A 22,741-nucleotide genomic window follows, 5' to 3' on the forward strand; every position below is an offset into this window, starting at 1 on the left:
GCTAAGGACTATTCCTATACCTTAAGATCAGCTTTTGAAGTGTTTTGAGGAGAGAAACCATCTTGATTAATAAACTCTGACTTACAACCCAATTTACTGTCGTTAAAGGTATCATTGAGTCTTTGCTAAACAGAGGGATTTGATGTTGTCATTTGGGATTGAATAGCATAGATGTCTTCTAGTTCAATATTTGATAAGTCTTTTCCGAGGTCTTCACAAGTGGAGTCTTCCCCTCCAAGTTTAAGGATCCTCTGAATAAGTTCTTCCTTTTGAGCTGCTGAGGTATTGTCAATTCTGTCTGCACTGAAAACATGAACTAATTCATCCACGAGCTGATCTAGATTTTCTTCTTCTGATTTTGTCATGTCAAGTTCAACATTTGTAGGTTCCAAGTAGCTTTCCTTATTTAGAAATTCTTGAAGTTCTTTGACTGGTAACTTGTCTGCTTGTTCCCTATCTCCTTCCTTGTGGTGATTCCTACTGATAGGTGTGAATGGAGAGCTGCTTGTTGTAGCTAGAGTTTGCCAAAATTTATTATTCTTGACCAGGGTATCCAAATTATTTTCAGCCAACTCACTATGACTAAGTTCTGGTGAGATTTCTTCCTTTTGGGATTCTTCCTCTTCATTTACCTTACAAGAAGTAAACAACATGAGATTCTTGATCTCCTCTAGTTGTCTTTTTTGGTTATCTTCTAAAGCACCTACTTGCTGGATGTCAAGGATCACTTCCAAATTATCATCTTCATGTGTCTGATAACATTTTTCTTTTGTATCTTTCTCAGAAGGTATATCCTTAGGTTTCTTCTAGCTGGTTGTGATGACCCTAAGAGATTCCTCCCCATTATCCATATTTCCTTGTTCCTAAGTAATTTGATATTTTCTGTCTCTGCTTTTTCTTTTTAACTCTTCTTTACATTCTTTCTCTATTTCCTGTTGTCCACAATGATGCTCTACAATCTGGGTTTGCTGGATATGTTGGAGGAATTATTCTTGTCTCTTTTACCATCCTCTTGATAGGATTTACCATTGGTTTCCAAAAAGTTCCCTTCCTATTGGGTATTCTTATCTTCAAATTTGTCTATGATGCCTTTGTGGCACATTGCCTTATGCCCTATTTTGTGATCTTCCATGATTGGCTTTTATTTAGTCAAATCTGAATCAATTCTTATATAGCCTTCCAATGAATCTTGTCCTTCTTGAAGTATCTTGAGTTGTCTACTTTTGATAAGAGGTAGAGATTTGCTAAGATTTGATGTTTTGTCCAACATGTTGAAGGACTGCCTTCTTTCATCATCAAGTCTGATAATATCTAATATTCTACCCTCATATTTGAGAAATTCTAAATCATACTTGGATCTATTAGTGATGAGTTTTAAATGTTTGATATTGGATTTGTTTGTTTGATAGTTGATTAGGAGTTTAACATCATTTCTTTTTTCAAAAGTCATATCCAATCCAATAAGATTTCCTAGTGATCTACCAATCCTTTTTAAGATGTTAATGTGTTTTAATTCTAGAGGTAGTGAGTGAACTACAAACTAGGAAGGAATTTATAGATCTAAATCACTTTCATTATAGTTAGGTATCCAATCAAAGAAATAAACCACATGACCTCTAAACATGCAATTAGAAATTTTAAGAAATTCCTTTTTAACGAATTCATCATAGCAATGGAGAGAAAGAATTCTATTAGAGAACTTAGAGATACATACCTGAGCGCCACAGAACTCTTCAAGCCAGTTGATCAATTTATGCAAATCAGTAATGGGGCCATTCCAATAGGTGAAGAGGCCTACCTCTTGAAATTCTTCCCATTTCTCTTCACTCTCTTGATTTCTAATGATGAGAACCATGTCTTCTAGATCTACAAGAAGATGATGGAGGGATTGGGAGGGTCTAGGGTTTAGATGGGGGTTTATGCTTACTCTGCAGTGTAGGGGTATGTACGTAGGGGATGTAAGTAGAGATAGATGGATCGATGGTTGAGAAGGAGTCTCTGACTAATGAGGATGAGTGAAACCCTCAAGCCCTAAGCAAAGATGATTTTGGTTGAGGGTGGCATACTTAGTTGAGTTGAACACCGCGATTTGTTTTTCTAGGCTTGAGACTGAGAATATTTTGGATGACATCTCTCAGCTGAATCTTTCTACTATGTTCTCCTCCTTCTCCATATGCATATCTACCAACAGAGCAAAGTGGTTTGAGGTATGGACCCTTGCTACGTCAAAGTAACCATAGTTGTTCTCCTTGCTTTGGATTCGAGGATTATGCGGAGTTTTACTAGAAAGTTTGAATGACGGGGGATGTCACAGGAAATGTTTTCCTGTATTGGTCCTCAAAGAGGGTTTTGGATGGCTTGCTTAATACCTACAATTCACATTTCTTTCATGTCTTTTTCTACTTCCCATTTTTTAGATATTAAGATCTTTAATTTTTTTTTTAATAAATAATAAATTAAATCTTAACATTATTGTTAATCTATTAGTATATAATTTTTTTAATAACTATGTTGACTATGGATGATTTTATTGGAAGTTTATTTTGAGTTGTTGCCAACTATAATGATGAACAGTGCCCTTTGTTATGATTTTCTTGGAACATTTGGTTATTTAAGGGCTTTTATATCAGTCAAATTTAGGTGAAATCCATGAATGGTATTTATTCCTATGAAAATTATAGCTAGTGTTCATGTTTATTATAATTCAATGTTATTTTGCAATGGTAGTTTCTCTTTGCTATGCCAAGTGGATTTATGGTAGATAGAGGGTTAACATCAAGGTGTCACTTCAACATTGCATTAGGTCTCTGTCAAAAGTAAATATCATTTGTACAATGTAAATAACCTTTAACGAACCATTCTCATTTTCATGAAATTCAATGTAGTAGGGGTTGTGCTCCCTAATCTTTCTTGTAAAAGAGGGGATGTCCTCTTCAAATCCAATTTAGGGTAAATGTATTTATACAAGACTTCAGTTTCGGGCTATACCGAGGGTTTTCTTTACCCCATTCTTTTTTCCCTAGTGCGTGCACTTTGAATGAGGTTGTATGGAAATATTTTGATATTGATAAAATGGGCATTTGACACATTTTATGGGCATTTCTTGTAAATATTTTTCCTCTTATGGTTATTCTATGAGCATTGGGCATTGACTATTAGATCACCAACGATCAACGATATCCAGTGGATTTCAGGCTGAAAGAGTAATAAACCCTGAAAGCTTGATAGGTGTTAAAATATATAAAATATAACTTAATTTTTATTGTGGCCCACCTTTCATATCAAGTAGTTTTTGGGTAGGAAGGGGAAACGAGGCCAAAAATTTACCAAAGGCTCCCACAATAATAACACGTGGACTATTAGACATGTCACCGCAAGGCAATAGGGGTTAACATCATCACGACCTTATATCAACTATTAGATCATGAAAGATGAATGCTATGAGGTGTATTTCAGGCTGAAAGGGAAAAGAACATTGCATTTTACAACAACATCCTTGTAATGACAACATGTGTCCACTCTATCATATCATTATATGTTGTGACTTGTGTTTCAATCAATGACTACAAGTAAAAGCTTTAGCTCTTAGCTGTATTATGTATGATCAAGAATGTAAATACCAACAACAATAAATACTTAATACATGTCACTTACCAAATATTAAATTTATAAAATTGTCTTTCTATAAAATTGTTTCCACTTGTGTTTTCATTGATCGATAATAGTTTTGTAGTTCTAAACTTGTATGTAGCAACAATATTTTAAAATCTAAATCATAGAAAGGCTTCTTGATTGAGGAATGCAACATAGTCTATCATTTCTTTCACCACTTTGAGTCTTTTAGTTCTCTTCTCAAATTTATTTTTAGGATAAGATCATGATGACTAAATGGTTTACAAATCATTGTACTATAACTATAGACTGTAGAATTTAGGGTTTAATTTTGATTCATGCATGTAACTTTGTAAACCTAAATCATTAGTAGTGAGTAGTTACTAGTTAAATTCTAGAATTCTAGCTAATTTGTAAACTAAATTATATAATTACTTGATTTACTTTAAATTTTTAAAGGCCAAAAGGAGCTAGGGTTTAATTTTAATCACCCTTATAAATTGTATTTTATGACTACATTGTTATTCAAATTTTGTTATTGGTTCACAATGACAAAAAAGAAACACGAAGAGTGCAACACATAAACAAGAGAGACGAAAAGATTTGACAAACTTTTTTGAACTACTTAAAACAAAAGGTTTCATTGATGAATTTCATGATATTTATGATCCTATTATATATGGGAAAAAATCATGGAAATTAGATTTTCACTTAAAAATAAGTGGATGGATCCAAAAAGGATGAAAAGTATTCTAAGTATAACACTAGTGTAGGGAACATAACATATAAACTGACAAAGTGGCCTATTGGAATAGACCATTCGGCATTTCGTCCAATATTCCCTTGTCTAGAACTTGTCATGCTTTGTACTGAAAACTATGATGAAAATAACAATGTAGTTGTTAATAAAAATACTTAGGAGATAATTTTTTCCATAACAAAGATTGAATTTGCTAAGCTATTGGGAGTAACATGGGTAGCACAAAACTCAAATGTCCACATTGACCTGGAAACCCTAGCAGAGTCATATGAGAGATTACCAACAAATAAAAAATATTCCTATGTTAGATGAATAATGTTATCCCCATCCAATGTTCAAAGTGACCATAAGCCTCCTTATAAATTTGATAGCTTTTTGCAATGGGTTTAGGATATTATATCCTTGCTATCATTTTTTTTGGGGTTGGAAAGTAATGAGAAAGTGGGTGCCAACATTTTGGAAATGATTTACAATATTCATTGTCAAGTAGTATCAATATGATATAATTTTATTAGGCACATTATTCATAGCATGCAAGAACAATCGTTAATGACTAAAAGTTGTTCCCATAAGACATTTACATTCAAAACCTACTTGTGCTATCTTCTTCTATCAAAGCATCATCAAATATCTCAAAGTAACCAGCTTAATCTTAATGTTCAAGATCAAGTATATCAATGGTCACCTATTATAAGGATGAGAGATAGTAGAAGAAACTACAAGGATTTTGTTTACATCTTCTTGGCACCCATGTGTTATATAATTATAGACACTTCAATGCTTAGATTACCCAAGTCCTGTAGAAATTACATTGAATTGGGAAGTCAAATATAATTCGTTGATTGGTACTTCATGGAGGACTACACTGTATTAAGGTTTTACGGTTCAAATGTAGAACCCTTCAAACTTTCAATACATGTGAAACAAAGGGTTTTTGCATTGTTATATGTACAATAAATAAAGAGCATAGATGCACTATTTCATGGTCAGAAAAAGAAAAACCATATTTTTTCCTTTTCTTTCTCATGTGGAGGATTCACATTTGATAGATAAGCATTCCAAGTGGCAGTATGATCTAATAAATGTAATTGGCTCAAAGCTTGTATAGTATGGGTACAATCCAACCAAGTATGTACATGAGAGTATCCCATTCATTGAAAGATTTAGAAACATGGACCCTTGGCAATGTTGGAATACGTTAGAATAATTGAGAGGGGGGGTGGGGGTGAATCAATTATCCAAGGTCCAGATGTAGAAATAAAAATTTTCAAAATTTAGTGCACCCATAAAACATTCATACCTATACATGCATCCATTATGCAATCACTAAAACTTGTATGTTACTGCCAAATCAACTTGTAGAAATATAAAGCATGAAACATAATAGATTCATCACACCTGACACAATGATTTACATGGAAATCCAATTTGGGAAAAACCCCCAGTAACATGTTACTCCTTTTCACTCTTGTAAAGTGATGCCTTGTGAAAGGCCAACCCCATTAAATATTACAATACACACTATTAAATGTGACCTGGTTAAGAGATTTCAATCACCCTATTAGAAGTGAGCCTTGTTAGAGGACTTTAGGCCATTCACTTGGAATGCCACCTGATTAAAAGATTTACAAATGACTATTAGGTCAACCTTGATCCAAAGGATTTACACTAGACTAATACAATTGTTAGAGAGTAATAGTAGAGCTTTGATCTGATACAACTTACAACTTCTCTTAAGGATTTTAGATCTCTCTTTAGTCCTCAATTCTAATTGGCCTTCATACTTTGCAACTCTATCAACTTGTTCATCCTTCAATCATTCATCTCCTTAAGCCTTCTTGCTTAACATGTTATTGTAGATTCTCTTCTTAGGTCACTTAATGAAGAAAAACCCTTAACTCCTCCTCCTTAGGTTATCACACATGAAATTTTTTTCTTCATGACCAAATGTTCCTATAAATAGGAAATTAGGATATTTTTCTGCTCATTTTTCATCGTCCAATTTAGAGTTTTAGATGGATTAGGTAGGATACAATGTATCTACCCCATATCTTGTATCTCTTCTAGAAATTTCTCCTAGATTCTATTAGAATTCACCTAAAAATGGTTTACAACAATTTCTATGCCACCAACTCATCAACCTTATCTTTCTCTTGGTTCACAAGTTTCAAGAAAACAAACTTGTTGGGTTAGATTTAGTGAATCTTTAATTTTTATCATAATGCAACAACTTGGCCTTATCAATCTTCTGATGCTCAGAACATATTGTGTTGCTCGACATCAACTATAAAGTCTACTATCATGCTTGGCATCCACTAGAATTTTCTTTCACTTAGCTCCAACTAACTTTCTGCTCAACTTGCACTGACTTTGCTTGACACCTACTGTCCACTTGGTCAAGCTTAGTAGACAAACTTTGTGTGACTTATTTTTCTAAACTTTCTTAGTGTAGCCAACATTTGTAACCTTAAGTAGATTATCAATACATCATGCCATCATTGTTTTAACTAATCCTTGTACTTCATTACATAATCATAACTCAACGTTTCCTCTAGGTGCTATTGTTACCTCTTATTGATCAAATCCTCTTCATTAATCAACTAAGTGATATTACTTGAATCTTGTAAGTAGTTGTCTTAGTAGCAAATAGCAAGTTTGACATTAGTGACAAAACAATGATTGAAACACATAGTCTTTTTCAACAATCTCCCTCTTTCAACAATCTCTCTTAACAATGATATTTTCAATTAGATTTCAACAATCTCCCTCTTTGGCATTGATGGCAAACCAAATTAATCAACCAAGTCAATCAAATGGTGAACATCTTGTTCAAGAAAACTGACTAGGTTAAAACAGTAAGGCACTATGAAAAAAAAAATTTGTATCAAGATTTCTCCCTCTATTAGAAACTTCGATCTTCTGATTAGGTTACAAAAGTATTTCTTATAACTCCCTCTAAGTTTCTTCTTGTATCTCCCTCTTACTAGGTAGATTAGGATTTCTCCCTCTTTCTTACATCATTCATGTGTCCTCTTCTAATCAACAACATTAGCATTTATCTGATCTCCCTCTAAGATCAGTAGTAATCTCTTGTACTTTCTCTCTTATCACTTATAAGGAATATCTCCCTCTTATTCATTTTAGCTCTCTAATCAATATCTCCTTTCTCTATTCTGACTCGACTCTTGATATCTTTCTTTGATATACTTTCTCCCTTTGATGATGATCAATAGATCTTTTTTTTTGATGTTGATCAATTTAATGTATTTTCACCCTCTTTGACAACAATGCCAAAGACATATACTAAAAACTTTGTCATCTTAAAATTGTTGGATAAAATTGTCTAATTGTGCGTTGTCTTTGATGTTACACAAATGTCATATCAGTTGGCAGACAATGCTTACCAAGCTCACTTGGTCAGCAAGGCAATTTTCTATGTCTACCGAGCATTCCCAGAGATTACTCTATGTAGTCAGTGACTATTGAGCTCACTCGGGCATCAAAAGAAATTGTGGTAAAAAGTAGTGTTAACCAAGTTCTCATGGTTAAAAAAGGAAAGTTGGTCAGAGGTTAGTGTTTACTAAGTTTACTCAGTTTCCAAAGGATTTTTGTAGGTTCATAGTGTTAACCGAGCTTCTGTTGGTTAATACAAAAAATCATTTCAGGATCAATATTTACCGAGTAGGGTTGGCCAATGAAGGATTTTGTTAATTTGAGAAATGAAGTTTAATTTTTTCAAGTATTGGTTCTAGTCGACTGAGGTAATGATTATTGGTAATTTTAACTTGTAATTGGGCTGACTTGATAATCCGAATGGTATATATGAAAGGTCAAGTTGAGATTCTATAGTATGAGCAAGTATGCAAGTGTATTGATTGTTTGGAGAGGAAAGTGTGAGAAAATTTGAAGGATGGCCAAATATCCTTGAGGAGCAAAAAAGTTATTTTTGATTAGAAAGGATCTCACATGAAGTAGAACAGAGATCTGTAATCAGCAATTCAGTTGCATCTCATTCAGGTCATTTTATTGTTACTTTCTTACCATTGTAGTAGTGATTCCAAAATCTCTTAGCAAATTTAGTTTAACAGCCAGTTGTAAATCCTCTAACAAGGTGACAATTCTATTGAATTATTCTAAAGACCTATTACAAGGCCACTCCTAACAAGGTTATTAAATCCTCTAACAATGTCACACCTAACAGTGTGTTTTGTAACCTTTAACTAGGTTAGCTCCTAACAGGGCTCACTTCAAAAGAGTAAAAATCAATAGTTAGTTACTTGGTTTTTTTTCCCATATTGGGTTTCCACATTAAATCTAGTGTCTCAGGTGCTCATGTTATTTCTTTTATGCTTGCATGTTAATCATTGTGAATGTTTAAGATCTGTTAAAGTATAACATACATTGCATTCATCGAGTTACAATATTTTAAGTATGTTTACCAAGAGATAGCAATAAATAATTTTATCAAACATCTAAGGGATCTATGGATTTTCTTTTGTGGTAACTAATTCACCACCCCCCCTTTCAGTTACTCCATCTATATTTCCAACAATTGGTATCAGAGCTTTTGGTGCTTGTAGGAAATGTTTCAAGGACCTAAGCTAAAGATTAGGATGTCTTACAAGAGAGAAATTCCAAGGCTTAATATAGATAACTTTTCAGCATGACAGGGTCTCATGAGGCTTCATCTGGCTTCCATTGGTGATTTAAGAATAGAATACCTTGATGAAGAATACACAACTCCTTCTAGTACATTATCTATTGGTGACATTGATGAGAAGAAGACTCATAACACCATGATGATAGACATTGCATCTACACTAAGCTATGAAGAATTTGATGATATCAAGGACTACAAAACTACCTTTGAAATGTGGAACAAGCTAAAATATATCTATGGTGGTGATGACAATGTGAGAAGAGCCAAAGCAGAAAGCCTTAGAGGAAAATTTGATCAGATGAGAATGAGAGAGGATGAAAAAATTGCCAAATATGTTGAAATGATCAAAGCAAGTGTTAGTGCAATCAAAGCTTCTAGAGGAGAGATCAAGGAAGAAACAGTTGTATGTAAAGTTCTTAGAACATTTCTTCCCATTTATGCAATTAGATTATCTGTAATTCAAGAAAGAAGGTGTGAGACAAACCATAAGATAACTTTGGATACCTTAGTAGGAAGATTGACAACCTTTGAGCTAGATAACTATGACAATTATGTTCTAGCTCCCAAGAATATTGAATCAGCATTTGAGGCCAAGCTTTCACTTAAGAAAAAGGAAAGAAAATAAAGGACACTTAGTCAAAAAGTGAAGAAGAATCCAATTTTTTTTTAATGGTGATCTTGAAGTTGTTGAAGCTCTACTTGCAAGGAAATATTCTAGAGGTAGAGGAAAATACAAAGGTAAAGTTTCCCTAATCTCTTTTTCATGTGAATAAATTGGTCATATTGCAGCCAGGTGCCTAAACAAAGCAAGCAAGGATGAGAAGAAAGGTCACAAGTGCAATGGCAAGAAGGATTTCAAATCATTCAAGGAAAAAGGTAAGAAAACATGTTTTATGGCTAAGGATTCTGATAATAGTGAAGATGAAATAGTTTACATTGCTATGAAAGATGAATCTAATGATGAAGAAGAAGATAAGATGGCACTTATCTCTCATGTGAGAAAGAATGATACATGGATCATAGATAGTGAATGTTCACATCATATGACTGGTGACAAAAAAAAGTTTGAACACTTTGAAGACTATGATGGTGGTAGTGTAAGGTTTGGAAAAAATGAACCTTGTTGAATAAAAGGAAGAGGATGAATCTCAGTAACCAAAGAACTTGTATATGATAATTCCTATTAGGTTGAAGGACTAAAAAATAATCTATTGAGTGTGGCACAACTAATCAATATTGGATTCAAGGTTGAATTCATGCATGGCAAGGTAAGACTACTCAATGACAAAGGAAAACTGTTTGGATTAGGCAAACAAATAAAAGGTAACTTGTTTTATCTTGATCTTGAAGAGTGCTCATGTTTTATTGCTCAAGTTTAAGAAATTTGGTTATGGCATAGAATGTTATGTCATGTAAATTTTGATAAAATGGTGAAAATAAGAAAATTCAGGAAAGTAAGAGGCATTCATAGTTTGAAGAAACTTGATGTTGGTTTATGCAAGAATTGTCAAATTGGAAAAATGGGAAAGACTAGCTTCAAAAGTAAAAACTATTAGTTTGAAGATATTTTACAAATTGTGCATACTAATTTGTGTGGACCTATTGGAATTGAGAGCTATAGTGGAGAGAAATTCTTTATTCTTTTTGTTGATGACTACTTTAGAATGATGACTGTTATGTATCTAAGAGAGAAGTTAGAAGCATTTGAGAAATTCAAATGGTATTTGAAAAGAGTAGAGAAATAAATAAGAAAAATATTGAAATTCTTAAGATTAGATAGAGATGGTGAATTCATCTCCAATGAATTCAATAACTTTTGCATTGAAAGAGGAATCAAAAGATAGGTATTAGCCCCTAGAACTCCCAAGTAGAATGGAATAACTGAAAGGAGGAATAGATCTATCATGGATTGTGCAAGGACTCTAATGATTGAAAAGAACATTGCTCTCAAATACTGGAAGGAAGCTATCAACATTGCAGTTCATACCTTAAACCAAGTACAGTTGAAGAAGGACTCATTCAAAACCCCCTATGAGTTATGGTATGGCTATAGACCCAATGTAAGTTACCTGAAAGTATTTGGAAGTAAATGTTACATCTTGAAAGAATCTAAAAAAGGAAAATTTGATGTGAAAGGTGATGAAGGTATATATTTTAGGATATTCTTGCAAGAGTAAGGCATATATATGTTTGAATTTGTCTACTCACAAAATCATAGAAAGTACACATGTGAAATTTGATGAGTTTGCTGAAAGGATTGAAGAAGAAAGCAAAAAGGAAGCAAAATATTATAGGAGATTTGTCTACATTGAACTTGATACATTCCCAGAAACATTTTTCAATCAAGAGACTTCTACTCTCAAGTCTTCCTCAGTCACCGAGTTGCAAGAAGTTCAAACCAAGTCACAAGGACTTGAGTCACATTTTGAAGCTATTGAGCCAATGCCTACCGAGTCTGAACAACTAGAACCTGAAGTTGAAGTTCAAGAAGATGAAAATGCAATTCATTCAAGAGGCAAAGAACCTGTATTGGCCAAGTACATGAGGAGGCATCATGCACCAGATTAGATTATTGGAGTTAAATCAGAAGGTATAATGACAAGAAGTAAGCTAAAAGGTACATGTTTACTTGTTGATTTTGAACTTAAAAATGTCAAAGATGCATTGGAAAATGAAAGTTGGATTGAGGCTATGAATGAAGAGATAGAGTAAATAGAAAAGAAAAAAACATGGAATCTTGTACCTAGGCCCAAAGATAAAAATATGATTGGAACTAAATAGGTATTCAGGAATAAGTTGAATGAAGATGGTAAATTATCAAGAAACAAAGCTAGATTGGTGTGTAAAGGCTACTCTCAAGAAGAAGGAATTGATTATGGTGAGACTTTTGCTCCTATTGCAAGATTGAAAGGTGTCAAGACCTTACTTGCATATGCAGCACACAAATGATTTAAGGTATATCAGATGGATGTTAAATCTTTATTTCTCAATGGTATTCTTGATGAATAAGTCTACATTGAACAACCTAAAAGTTTTGTTGATCTAGACAAAAGGGACATGGTCTAAAAATTACAAAAAGCATTATATGGTTTGAAACAAGCCCTTAGAGCATGGTATGAGAGATTGTATAACTACCTTATTCATATTGGTTTCTAGAGAACTAATGATAATAGTAGTTTGTAAATCAAGGAAGGACAAGATAACAAGATTGTTTTGATAGAAATATTTGTGGATGATACTTTCTTTATAGGGAATGATGATCTATGCAAAGAATTTCTAGAGAAAATGAAATAAGAATTTGAAATGTCTATGTTTGGTGAGATTAAGTTCTTTGTTGGTCTTCAGATTCAACAAAATAAGAATGGTATCTACATCACTTAGTCTAAGTATATCAAAGAGATACTCAAGAAGTTTGGTATGGAAGATTCAAAACTAGTTGGAAACCCCATCTGTACTAGATTAAATCTTACCAAAGATGATGATTTTAAAAGGGGTAGATCAGACCTTATACAGATCAATGATTGGAAAATTACAATATGTAGTTCATACAAGGCCTGATATTGCTCTTGCAGTTGGTATAGTGGCAATATTCTCAGCAAAACCTAGAGAAAATCATATGATGGCAATCAAAAGGATCTTGAGATACTTGAAAGACACTGAAGATTATGGCTTATGGTATAAACTTGGAGGAAATTTGGACTTAATAGTGTTTACTGATGTTGATTAGGTAGGAAACATTGATGATAGAAAGGGTAAAAGTGGTGGAGCATTCTTTCTTGGAAAAAGGTTGGTATCTTGGACAAGTATAAAGAAAAATTGCACATCCCAATCTATAGCTGAAGCAAAATATATTGCAGCAGCAGTGAATTGTTCTAATATTGTTTGATTTAAATAGTTGTTGGAAGGCATGAAGGTTGAGATCAAAGAACCAGTTGTTATGTTTTGTGATAATAAAAGTGCAATTAACATATAAAAGAATCCAATGATGTATTCCAAAACCAAACACATTGCTATAAAATATCGCTTTGTCAGAGAATTGGTGCAGGACAAGGAAATCAGATTGGAATATGTCCATACAAAAGAACAGATTGCAGACATATTTACCAAGCCATTACCTAAGGATGCATTCTTGTATCTAAGAGGTAAGTTAGGGGTCATTCCCCTATCTAAATCTCACTAAAATAAAGCTTTAGTGATGCATCAACAAGAACCAAGTTGAAGATTTATTAGTTGGTGCAACATAGTCAAGGGAACATTGCATATGAGTCAGTACTCAAGGTAGATTAATACTCATTTGGTATGTTTTGTCTTTGGTATGTGTTGTCAAAGAGGGAGAGTTTACTATCATATCTTTTTGAATTTTTTTTGAGGTAGAGTTTACTATCATATCTATTTGGAGAAGAAGCTATGTAATTCCTTCATAGAGGGAGATTACTCTATTAGAGAAGTTTGTCACATAAAATCTAAGAGGGAGAAAATTTTTGTTAGAGAAAGACTTGTTTTCAAATTTCATTGTGCTATGACATGTTGTGTTGCCATCAATGCCAATGAGGGAGATTATTGGATACATTTGTCTAATTGTGTGTTGTCTTGATGTTACACAAATGTCATATTAGTTGGCAAACAATGCTTACCAAGCTCACTTGGTTAGCAAGGAAATTTTCTGTCTCTACTAAGCATTCTTAGAGATTACTCTGTGTAGTTAGTGTCTACTGAGCTCACTCAAGTGTCGAAGAAAATTGTGGCAGAGAGTAGTATTAGCTGAGTTATCATGGTTAATGAAGGAAAAGTTTGTCAGAGGTTAGTGTTTACCGAGTTCACTCAATTTCTAAAGGATTTTTGTAAGTTTGCAGTGTTAATCGAGCTTTTGTTGGTTAACACAAGAAATCATTTCAGGATTAGTATTTACCGAGCAGGGTCGACCAATGAAGGATTTTGTTAATTTGAGAAATTAAGTTTAATTGTTTCAAGTATTGATTCCAACTAACTAAGGTAATGATTATTGGTAATAGTAACTTATAATTGGGCCGACTTGATAATCTGAATGGTATATATGAAAGGTCAAGTTGAGATTCTATAGTATGAGTGAGTATGCAAGTGTATTGATTGCTTGGAGAAGAAAGTGTGAGTGAATTTGAAGGATGGTTAGATATCCTTGAGGAGTAGCAAAGCTATATTTGACCAGGAAGGATCTAGTGTGAAGAAAAACAAAGATCTATAATCAAAAATTTAGTTGCATCTCATTCAAGTCATTTTATTGTTACTTTCTTACCATTGTAGCAGTGATTCCAAAATCTCTTAGCAGAGTTGGTTTAACAACTAGTTGTAAATCCTCTAACAAGGTGATAGTTCTATTGAATTTTTCTAAAGACTTCTTACAAGGCCACTCCTAATGGGGTGATTGAATCCTCTAACAAGATCACACCTAACAGTGTGTTTTGTAACCTTTAACCAGGTTGGCTCCTAATAGGGCTCACTTCAAAAGAGTGAAAATTAGTAGCTAGTTACTTGGTGCTTTTTTTCATATTGGGTTTCCACATTAAATCTGGTGTCTCATGTGTTCATGTTATTTCTTTTATTCTTGCATGTTAATCACTGTGAATGTTTAAGATCTGTTAAAGTATAACATACACTACATTCACCAAGTTACAACATTTTAAATATGTTTACCGAGTGACAATAGTAAATAATTTTATCAAACATCTAAGGGATCTGTGGATTTATTTTTTTGGTAACTAATTCACCCCCCCATTTTAGTTACTCCATCTATATTTCCAACAAAAACTTGTAGATATAAGCTTTTGTAGCTTCTTTAGCTTCTCCCTTTGTCACCTTGCTTGTGACTGATTTGAAGTTTCATCTGTGTGATTACTTTAGGTAGATCCTAAAGTAAGATCCTCTACATCAATTTGTATTATATGAACACCAAATTGTTTAATGAAAAACACTCCTCTTGTTACTTAGATAGCCTTTGATGGGGGTATCACCCTTAATTTACCTCTTAGATACTCATGAGAATCCTTAGGTAATGGTTTTGTGAAGATATCAACAATTTGTTCCTTTGAGTTAACATACTCCATCTTCACCTCTTTATGTTGAACTAACTCTATCAAGTAATGATATTTGATTGCAATGTGCTTTGTCTTTGTGTGCATCACTAGATTCTTTGATATATTGATAACACTTGTATTCTCACAATAAAGTGTCACTAGTTCTATGATTTCTTCCTTCATTCCTTTGAGTAGTTGTTTGATCCATACAATATTTGAGCAGTTTATAGTAGTTACAACATATTCATTTGTATCAATACATTGTAGAGGACAACTTTGTTTCTTGCTAGTCCATGTAACTAGTCTTTTGCCTAAAAAAATGCTCCTCCATTAGTGTTCTTTCTGTCATCAATGTTTCTAGCCCAATCAACATCAGTATAGGTTCTCAATTCAAAATTTTCATTCTTTTTGTAGTATAGACCAAATTCTTCTGTTCCTTTCAGACATATCATTTTTCTTTTCACAATCATTAAATGATTCTCTTTGGGATTAGTAGATAATCTTGCAACTATCCCTATAGATAATGCAATATCAGGTTTGCTATGCACTACATATTACAATTTCCAATCATAGACCTGTATAATGTTTGATTCATCTCAATAGAATCATCATTGTTTGACAACTTGTGTCTGGTCACCATAGGTGTACTTACTAGTTTGGAATCTTCTAATCCAAAAGTCTTCAATATTTGTTTGGCATACTTTGACTGAGTGATGTATATACCATACTTCATCTAATATACTTGCAAACCCACAAAAAAAATTGATTTCTCCAAACATAGACATTTCAAATTCTTGTTTCATCTGATTTGGAAAAGCCTTACATAAAGCATCTTGAGGCTTACATAGAAAAACCTAAAGGATTATATTACACAAAGCTTTACATGGTTTAAAGCAAGCTCCAAAGCATGGTACGAAAAGCTTCACAACTATCTTATGAAGATTGCTTTTGATAAGATTGATGAAAACACCAATCTGTACTTGAAGATAGAAGGAGGTAAATGAATTTTACTAGCTAAAATATTTGTTGATGATATCATATTTAGAAGACACAATTCATTGTGTAAGACATTTGTAAATGAAATGAAGAAAGAGTTTGAGATGTCTATGTTTGGAGAAATAAAGTTCTTTTTTGGATTGGAAGTATATTAGATGAAATATGGTATTTACATCACTCAATCCAAGTATGTGAAGGAAATATTAAAAACTTTTTGTATGGAGGATTCAAAACTTGTTAGTAGTCCTATGGTGATAAGACACAAACTATCCAAAACTAATGATTCTACTGAAGTAAATCAAACATTGTACAAGTCTATGATTGATAAATTGCAATATGTAGCTCATAACAAATCTAACATTGCATTAGTTTTTGGGATTGTTGCAAGGTTTTCTACAAATCCTAAGGAGAATCATTTAATGGTTGTTAAAAGGATCATGAGATACCTGAAAGGAATAGAAGACTATGGTCTATACTACAAGAAAAATGACAAGTTTGAATTGAGAACCTATATAGATATTGATTGGGTTAGAAACTTTGATAACACAAAGACTACAAGTGGTGTAGCAATTTTCTTAGGAAAAAGATTGGTCACCTAGACTAGCGAGAAACAAAACTGTATATCTCAATCTATTATTGAAGTTGAATATGTGGTTGATGCATTAAATTTCACAAATGTGGTAAGGATCAAACAGTTACTCAAAGGAATGAAGAAGGAAATTACTGAACCTGTGGGACTCTACTATGATAATACAAGTGCTATAAACATATCAAAGAACCCTATCATGCATACAAAGACAAAGCATGTTACAATAAAGTATCATTACTTGAGAGGATTGGTTCAACACAAAGAAGTGACAATGGAATATGTGAATAGAAAAGAATAGATAGCTAATATATTCACAAAATCTTTACCTAAGGATGCATGTGAATATCTTAGATGTAAACTAGGGGTGAGACCCCTATCTAAAGCTACTTAAGAAGTAAGAGTAGTGCCCTGTATCTTTTGAGTTGGATGACATATTTTGCAATTTGATGCAGTGGATCTTACTTTAGGACCTACCTAAAGTAAGGAAGGATCTGAAAATAAAAAAATTACAGTCACATGCAAGGTGACAAAGGGTGAACCTGAATTGATTATATCTGCATGTATAGAGGAAAAGTCTTTGAAATTGTTGTCAAAGAGGGAGAATATACAAGTAAGAGGGAGAGAAAGAGGGCAAGTTTACTGAGAATATATTGAGGGAGATATAAGAGAATCAAGGAGATATCAAAGAGAGGTCAAATTAGAGAAGGATAAAGATTGTCAAAGAGGGACACGATTAGATGAGGGAGAAATTTGAGATCATAATATACAGAGGAAGGCACACATACCAATAGAGGGAGATATTTCAATAAAAGGTATTATGTTTCTTTTCGGTATTGTTGTTGGTATTGGTTTGCCATCAATGCCAAAAAGGGAGATTTTTAAAGTGAAGAAGATTGATGAAACCTATCATGGAACAATCAATTTTTTGTCACTAATGTCAAACCTACTACTTGTTGGTGAGACAATTGCTTACTTTGGTCTGAATTCTATCATTTGTTTGATTGATGAAGAGGATTTGAAAACAAAGGATAACAAGAGAACCTAGAGAAAGGTTGAGTTATTTGGTGTATAAAAGGAGCACTATGACCAAGAAAGACATTAATGATATAGTGTTATTGTCAAGTGCTAGTAAAATGTGTTAGATCCACGATTTAATGAATTTGAGCTAACAAAGTTGGTTTCTTGAATTGTGTGAAGTGTGTGGAAGATTACTATGATGAAATGGTCACATAGAATTCAAGATAAACTATTTTTAGGCAAATTCAAAGAGGATTATAGAGGAAGTTTCTAGAAGGGAATAAAATGGAATAGTGGGTAGATTCATTGAATCTTATCTAATCCTAGAATGGCTGATTGTGGTTAAGCTACAAAAGACCTAAATTCTCTATATAAGGAGATAGCAAGCTAGAAGAAAAAAATTTCATGTGAGAGAACCTAAGGAAGATAAGAAGTCTAGGGTGTTGCTTCATATGGTGGCAAAATAGAAGAGTCTGCAATTGGCATACAAAGAAAGAAGGCTTAAGCTAATGAAGTCTTGAAGGGTGAACAAGATATTAGAGACGAAGAGGATGAATCCCAAGCATAATAGAGGACTAAATGTAAGATCTGTAATCCATAAGTGAGTTGTTATTGTTATCAGATCAAGTCATGTTGTCACTCTCTAACAATTGTATCAATTTGGATATATTCTTTGGATTAAGTTTGACCTAGAAGTCATTAGTAAATCCTTTAATAGGGTGATATTCTAATTGAATGTTCTAAAGTCCTCTAACAATGCTCACTCCTAATAGGGTGGTTGAAATCCTTTAACTAGGTCATGTTTAATAGTGTGCATTGTAACCTTTAATAGGATTGGCTCCTCAAAGATTAACTCACATTAAAAGAGTGAAAATTGGTAGCATGTTACTGGTGGCTTTTTACAAATTGGGTTTCTATGTAGAATCCTTGTGTGTGATTGATTTTTTGGTATTACACGTTTACATTTATGCAAAGTTGTTTTGGTACAGAACATCAATATACATATGTTTAACATATTGAATGGTCAATGCATGCATAAGAATAAGTTGCAGTACTGAAATTTTTTTATTTGTACATTTGGAACTTGGATAACTAATTCCCCTCCTCTCAATTATTCTAAAGTATTCCAACATAGTAATATTGTCATTAATAGGTGTTGGAAAGGTGTGTACTGGGTGGGGTGAATCAATACTCATAAATAATTTCCTAATTCAAACTTTGAACCATAAACTCATCACTAAAATTCACATTAACCAACAATAACTATTTCCTAGTTTACCGATATTTTGTAGCAATAAAATAGTAAAGTAAAATAATAGTAAACCATAAATAATTAACCTACACATAACACAATGATTTTTGGCCTCTCAAAAACCTTTAGTTAGAAGGGAAATCATAATGGGGATGGTATCCACAACTCTTCATTACAACTATAAAGTTTGCTCAATTAAGAGTTACATATGTCATCTTCTAAATGAATCAACTAATTAGGAGTGATTGATACATTATTAGATGTATCTAATAATCCTTTTAGGAACTAATCTATTAATATATTTAATTAAACTTATATTGTGGTCACCCTATTAAGGGACTTACAATGTGTTCAATATAGAACTTCTAAGGTCGGTTAGAGACTACCCTATTAATGGATTTTAAAATAACTTGTAGAAACTGTAGGTATTCTTACAAGAAATTAAATGATTTTATTTATTTATTTCCTTTCAAATATTTTTAGATCCCTTATGTGATTCTTTTTCTTCATACATACACTCTAATTTCAATTGCAACTTAATTATGCATAATCACTATGCTCCTCTTTGGTTTCCTCTATGTACTCTTCGTAACCTTATCTCTTCTTAGATCTATGAGATTTCTACAATCCATGAATATGAGTTTTAGTTTCTAGATTTGATTGTGTGTAGTTTTTTGTCATCAACATTTCGAATCATACTACATGATCCATCATCAAGATGTCAGAGAACATGAAGAACAAGATCTTATCTCTTCTCCTTGATCTTCCTCTTATCCTAGATAAGTCTTCATGATCTAATTAGGGTTCCCATAACTTAATCTCAACTCTATCTGGATCCTTCCATTAACCATTTTCCTTCTTCTACCAGTTGCATTATGATTTTAATCATTTCTAAAGTGAAATTTGTTTGTTGAAATCTCCTTGTGATCCTCATATAAATATTTGTTTCCAATCTCCATAAGTAATTTTACTATGCTCATCTTCCTATGTAAACAATTTTTCCTTTGACCAAATTTAGCAAATCTAATAATATCATGATAGGTTCAATCTATTATGTTGTTGGCTAAAAGTCTATACCTATTCAACACTTCTATATTTTTTGATAATCTATAGTTCTCTGATACACAATAACTTTTACTTTGTATAAATTAACTTTACTCATCTCCTTTGTATTAAATACTATCTACTTATCTGATAAATGTTTGTCTATTTTCTTTCTCTTGATACTGCTTTTTGATAGTGTATTTCCTATTTACATGTTGACTTTACCTTTGCACCTATTTGAGTAACATATTCTTCTTGTATAGTTCTTTGGAATAAATGAAAAACTTAACTCCAAGATCCTCATCTTCATCATATTCCAACAATTTCCCCTTTTGACATTCATGGCAAACAAATCTTCTTCAAAAATTTCAAAATTGTACAATGGGTATCATGTATGCTAATAAGGTATTTTCTTGAAAGTATTCTAACTAATGTTGTTCCCTCTTTAATATTATTCTCCATGTCTTTTCAAAATCTATTTTGTTTTTAAAAATTTCATTAACTATTCCCCTTTTTTGGCAACAATGCCAAAGATAATAAAAAAGTTATTGTGAATAGGGAACATACCTATCATAATTTATTAATGATAAACTTATATCTATCTGCTCCACTATTTAGTAATGCGTCCCATGAATCTTTTAGTGATCTTACTTGAATTGTATTTACTTATAAATTTGAGACTAATTACTCCAAATTGTCATATGTTCTCAATTTAAGGGTCTACATTGGATCTTCATCTTTCTCCGCATGGGCTTGCATGATGTCAAAATATAGTACAATATTGCCTTATAGTTCCAATATGTTCATTCTTATTTTTTTCTCTCTAGCCTTCAATTCTTTCTCTTTGGAAATTATTTCCCTCAATCTCATTGAGTATACCATAAAATGTGAACTTTTTGGTTGTAGGTTGTCAGTATGTTGTGATAACTTATTTTGCATTGTGGCAATCTTACATTGCACTTGTGTAGTAAATGTTGTAAAAACACACAAATTATCAGACATTGTATTGGATTTATTCAATGAATCTTTTATTTTCTCAACTATCTCTAATAACTCCACTTTCAATAAAGAAATTTTAGTTAGTAGTTTTTGGATTATTTCTTCCTCATTCCTCTTTTCTTCTTTCTTTACTAGTTCAGTATCGAGGTCCTATCTTGAGCTTTTAATGAAGTCAGTATACATTTTCAATTGATCAATTAGGGGGTCATCTTCAACAAATGTTACATTGGGTACTATTTATTAAAATAAATCCAAAGTTCTATTTAACATTATTCTCTTTATCGTATCCCTCTTTTTCTTCTCTTAATAAACCTTCTTCTTAAGTGCTTCTCCAAAGTCCTATTTATCCCTATATCCTTTGAAGGTCCATGTATACCTTTTGAGTATGGAAAATTCAATATCATCATCATTAGTTGGTGGATCCTCTTATTCATCATAATGATTTTCCTACTACCTTTTGTATTTTTCTTTTCATTATCACCAATGTCTTTCTCTATTCCTTTGTCTTGATTATCTTCTTTATTATCCTTATCCTTATTAGTGTCTTTTGACTTTTGATACATATCATCCTTGTTAGTATCTTCTCCTTGTTATTGTTCCAATATTCCTACGTTATTTAGAGCCCATGATAAGTGTACATCTTGATTTGTATCTCATGCATCTTATTATTTTCTTATGTATTGTTCTTTATCCATATCCTTGGGTTCTTGTAGTAGTGAGTTTTCATTCTTAGTATGAGTAGAATTTTTCTCATTAGTATCTTTAACTTTGTCAAAAGTTCATTCATCTTGTTTATTCACCTCTCTCAATATTTCTATAGTAGACTATAAGTCCATAGGTAGTATATTAACCTATTCACTTTATTTTTAATGTTCTTCCTTTTTGGTAGCTTTGTTGACATCAATGTCAACTTTCTCTTTTTCTTGTTCAACATGGTTGTCTTTTAATGACATCTCCATCTTCTCACTTTCCTCATTAATATTTTTAGGTTATGTAGTAGCCTTCTCTATAATCTCTTCAATTTTGTGCATAGGAGTATCCATAATATCCTTAACATTTTCAACTAGCACATTGATTATAAAAGTGACATCCATAATGGATGGTCTTGCATATAAACATGCATTTATTTGATCAAAAAATATCTTCTTCCATATTTTAATTGTTTACTCTTCTAATTTATCTTCAAGTTTGAATAATAACATAGATGTAATGTTCTTGCTTTTGAATTCTCTTTTGTGTTCTTCCATTCCTATTTATGCATCATTAATCAACATTAGTGACACTAATTTTTTAAATATTTTCGTCCTTATTTCTTTTTCTTCTACACATGAAAAGGTAGATGTCCATCTAATCTTCAAAGCATCAAACAATTAATATTGTATTCTTCCTTCTAGGTTCGTAGATATCTTTTGAATGCATAGAAATGTGATACAAAAGCATCCTCAATAAGTTTATTTTCATCATCAGTCAACTTTGCAAATCTGTTGACACTGACTGATCTAATAATTCTAGTCTCATTAATGTGTTATGCAATCTTGATGGGAGGTTTGGGTAGCTTTAATGTATTCTTACATGTTTTCTTTCCCAAATTGATAACCTCTTTCTCAAAATTTGTGTCCTCCTTATTAGTTTTAGATTTTGTTGCATTTTTATTGTTGGTAAAGTCTTTGTTTGACTTCTAGTATTTAATATTTTGTAAGCTTTAGGTTGTTATTGTTTCTTTGATACTATTTTATCTTTTTATGTTTGATGCTTCTTAGCT

This window comes from Cupressus sempervirens, chromosome 7, assembly GCF_028749045.1.
Source record: "Cupressus sempervirens isolate cs-2001-9-10 chromosome 7, ASM2874904v1, whole genome shotgun sequence".
Classification (NCBI taxonomy): Eukaryota; Viridiplantae; Streptophyta; class Pinopsida; order Cupressales; family Cupressaceae; genus Cupressus; species Cupressus sempervirens.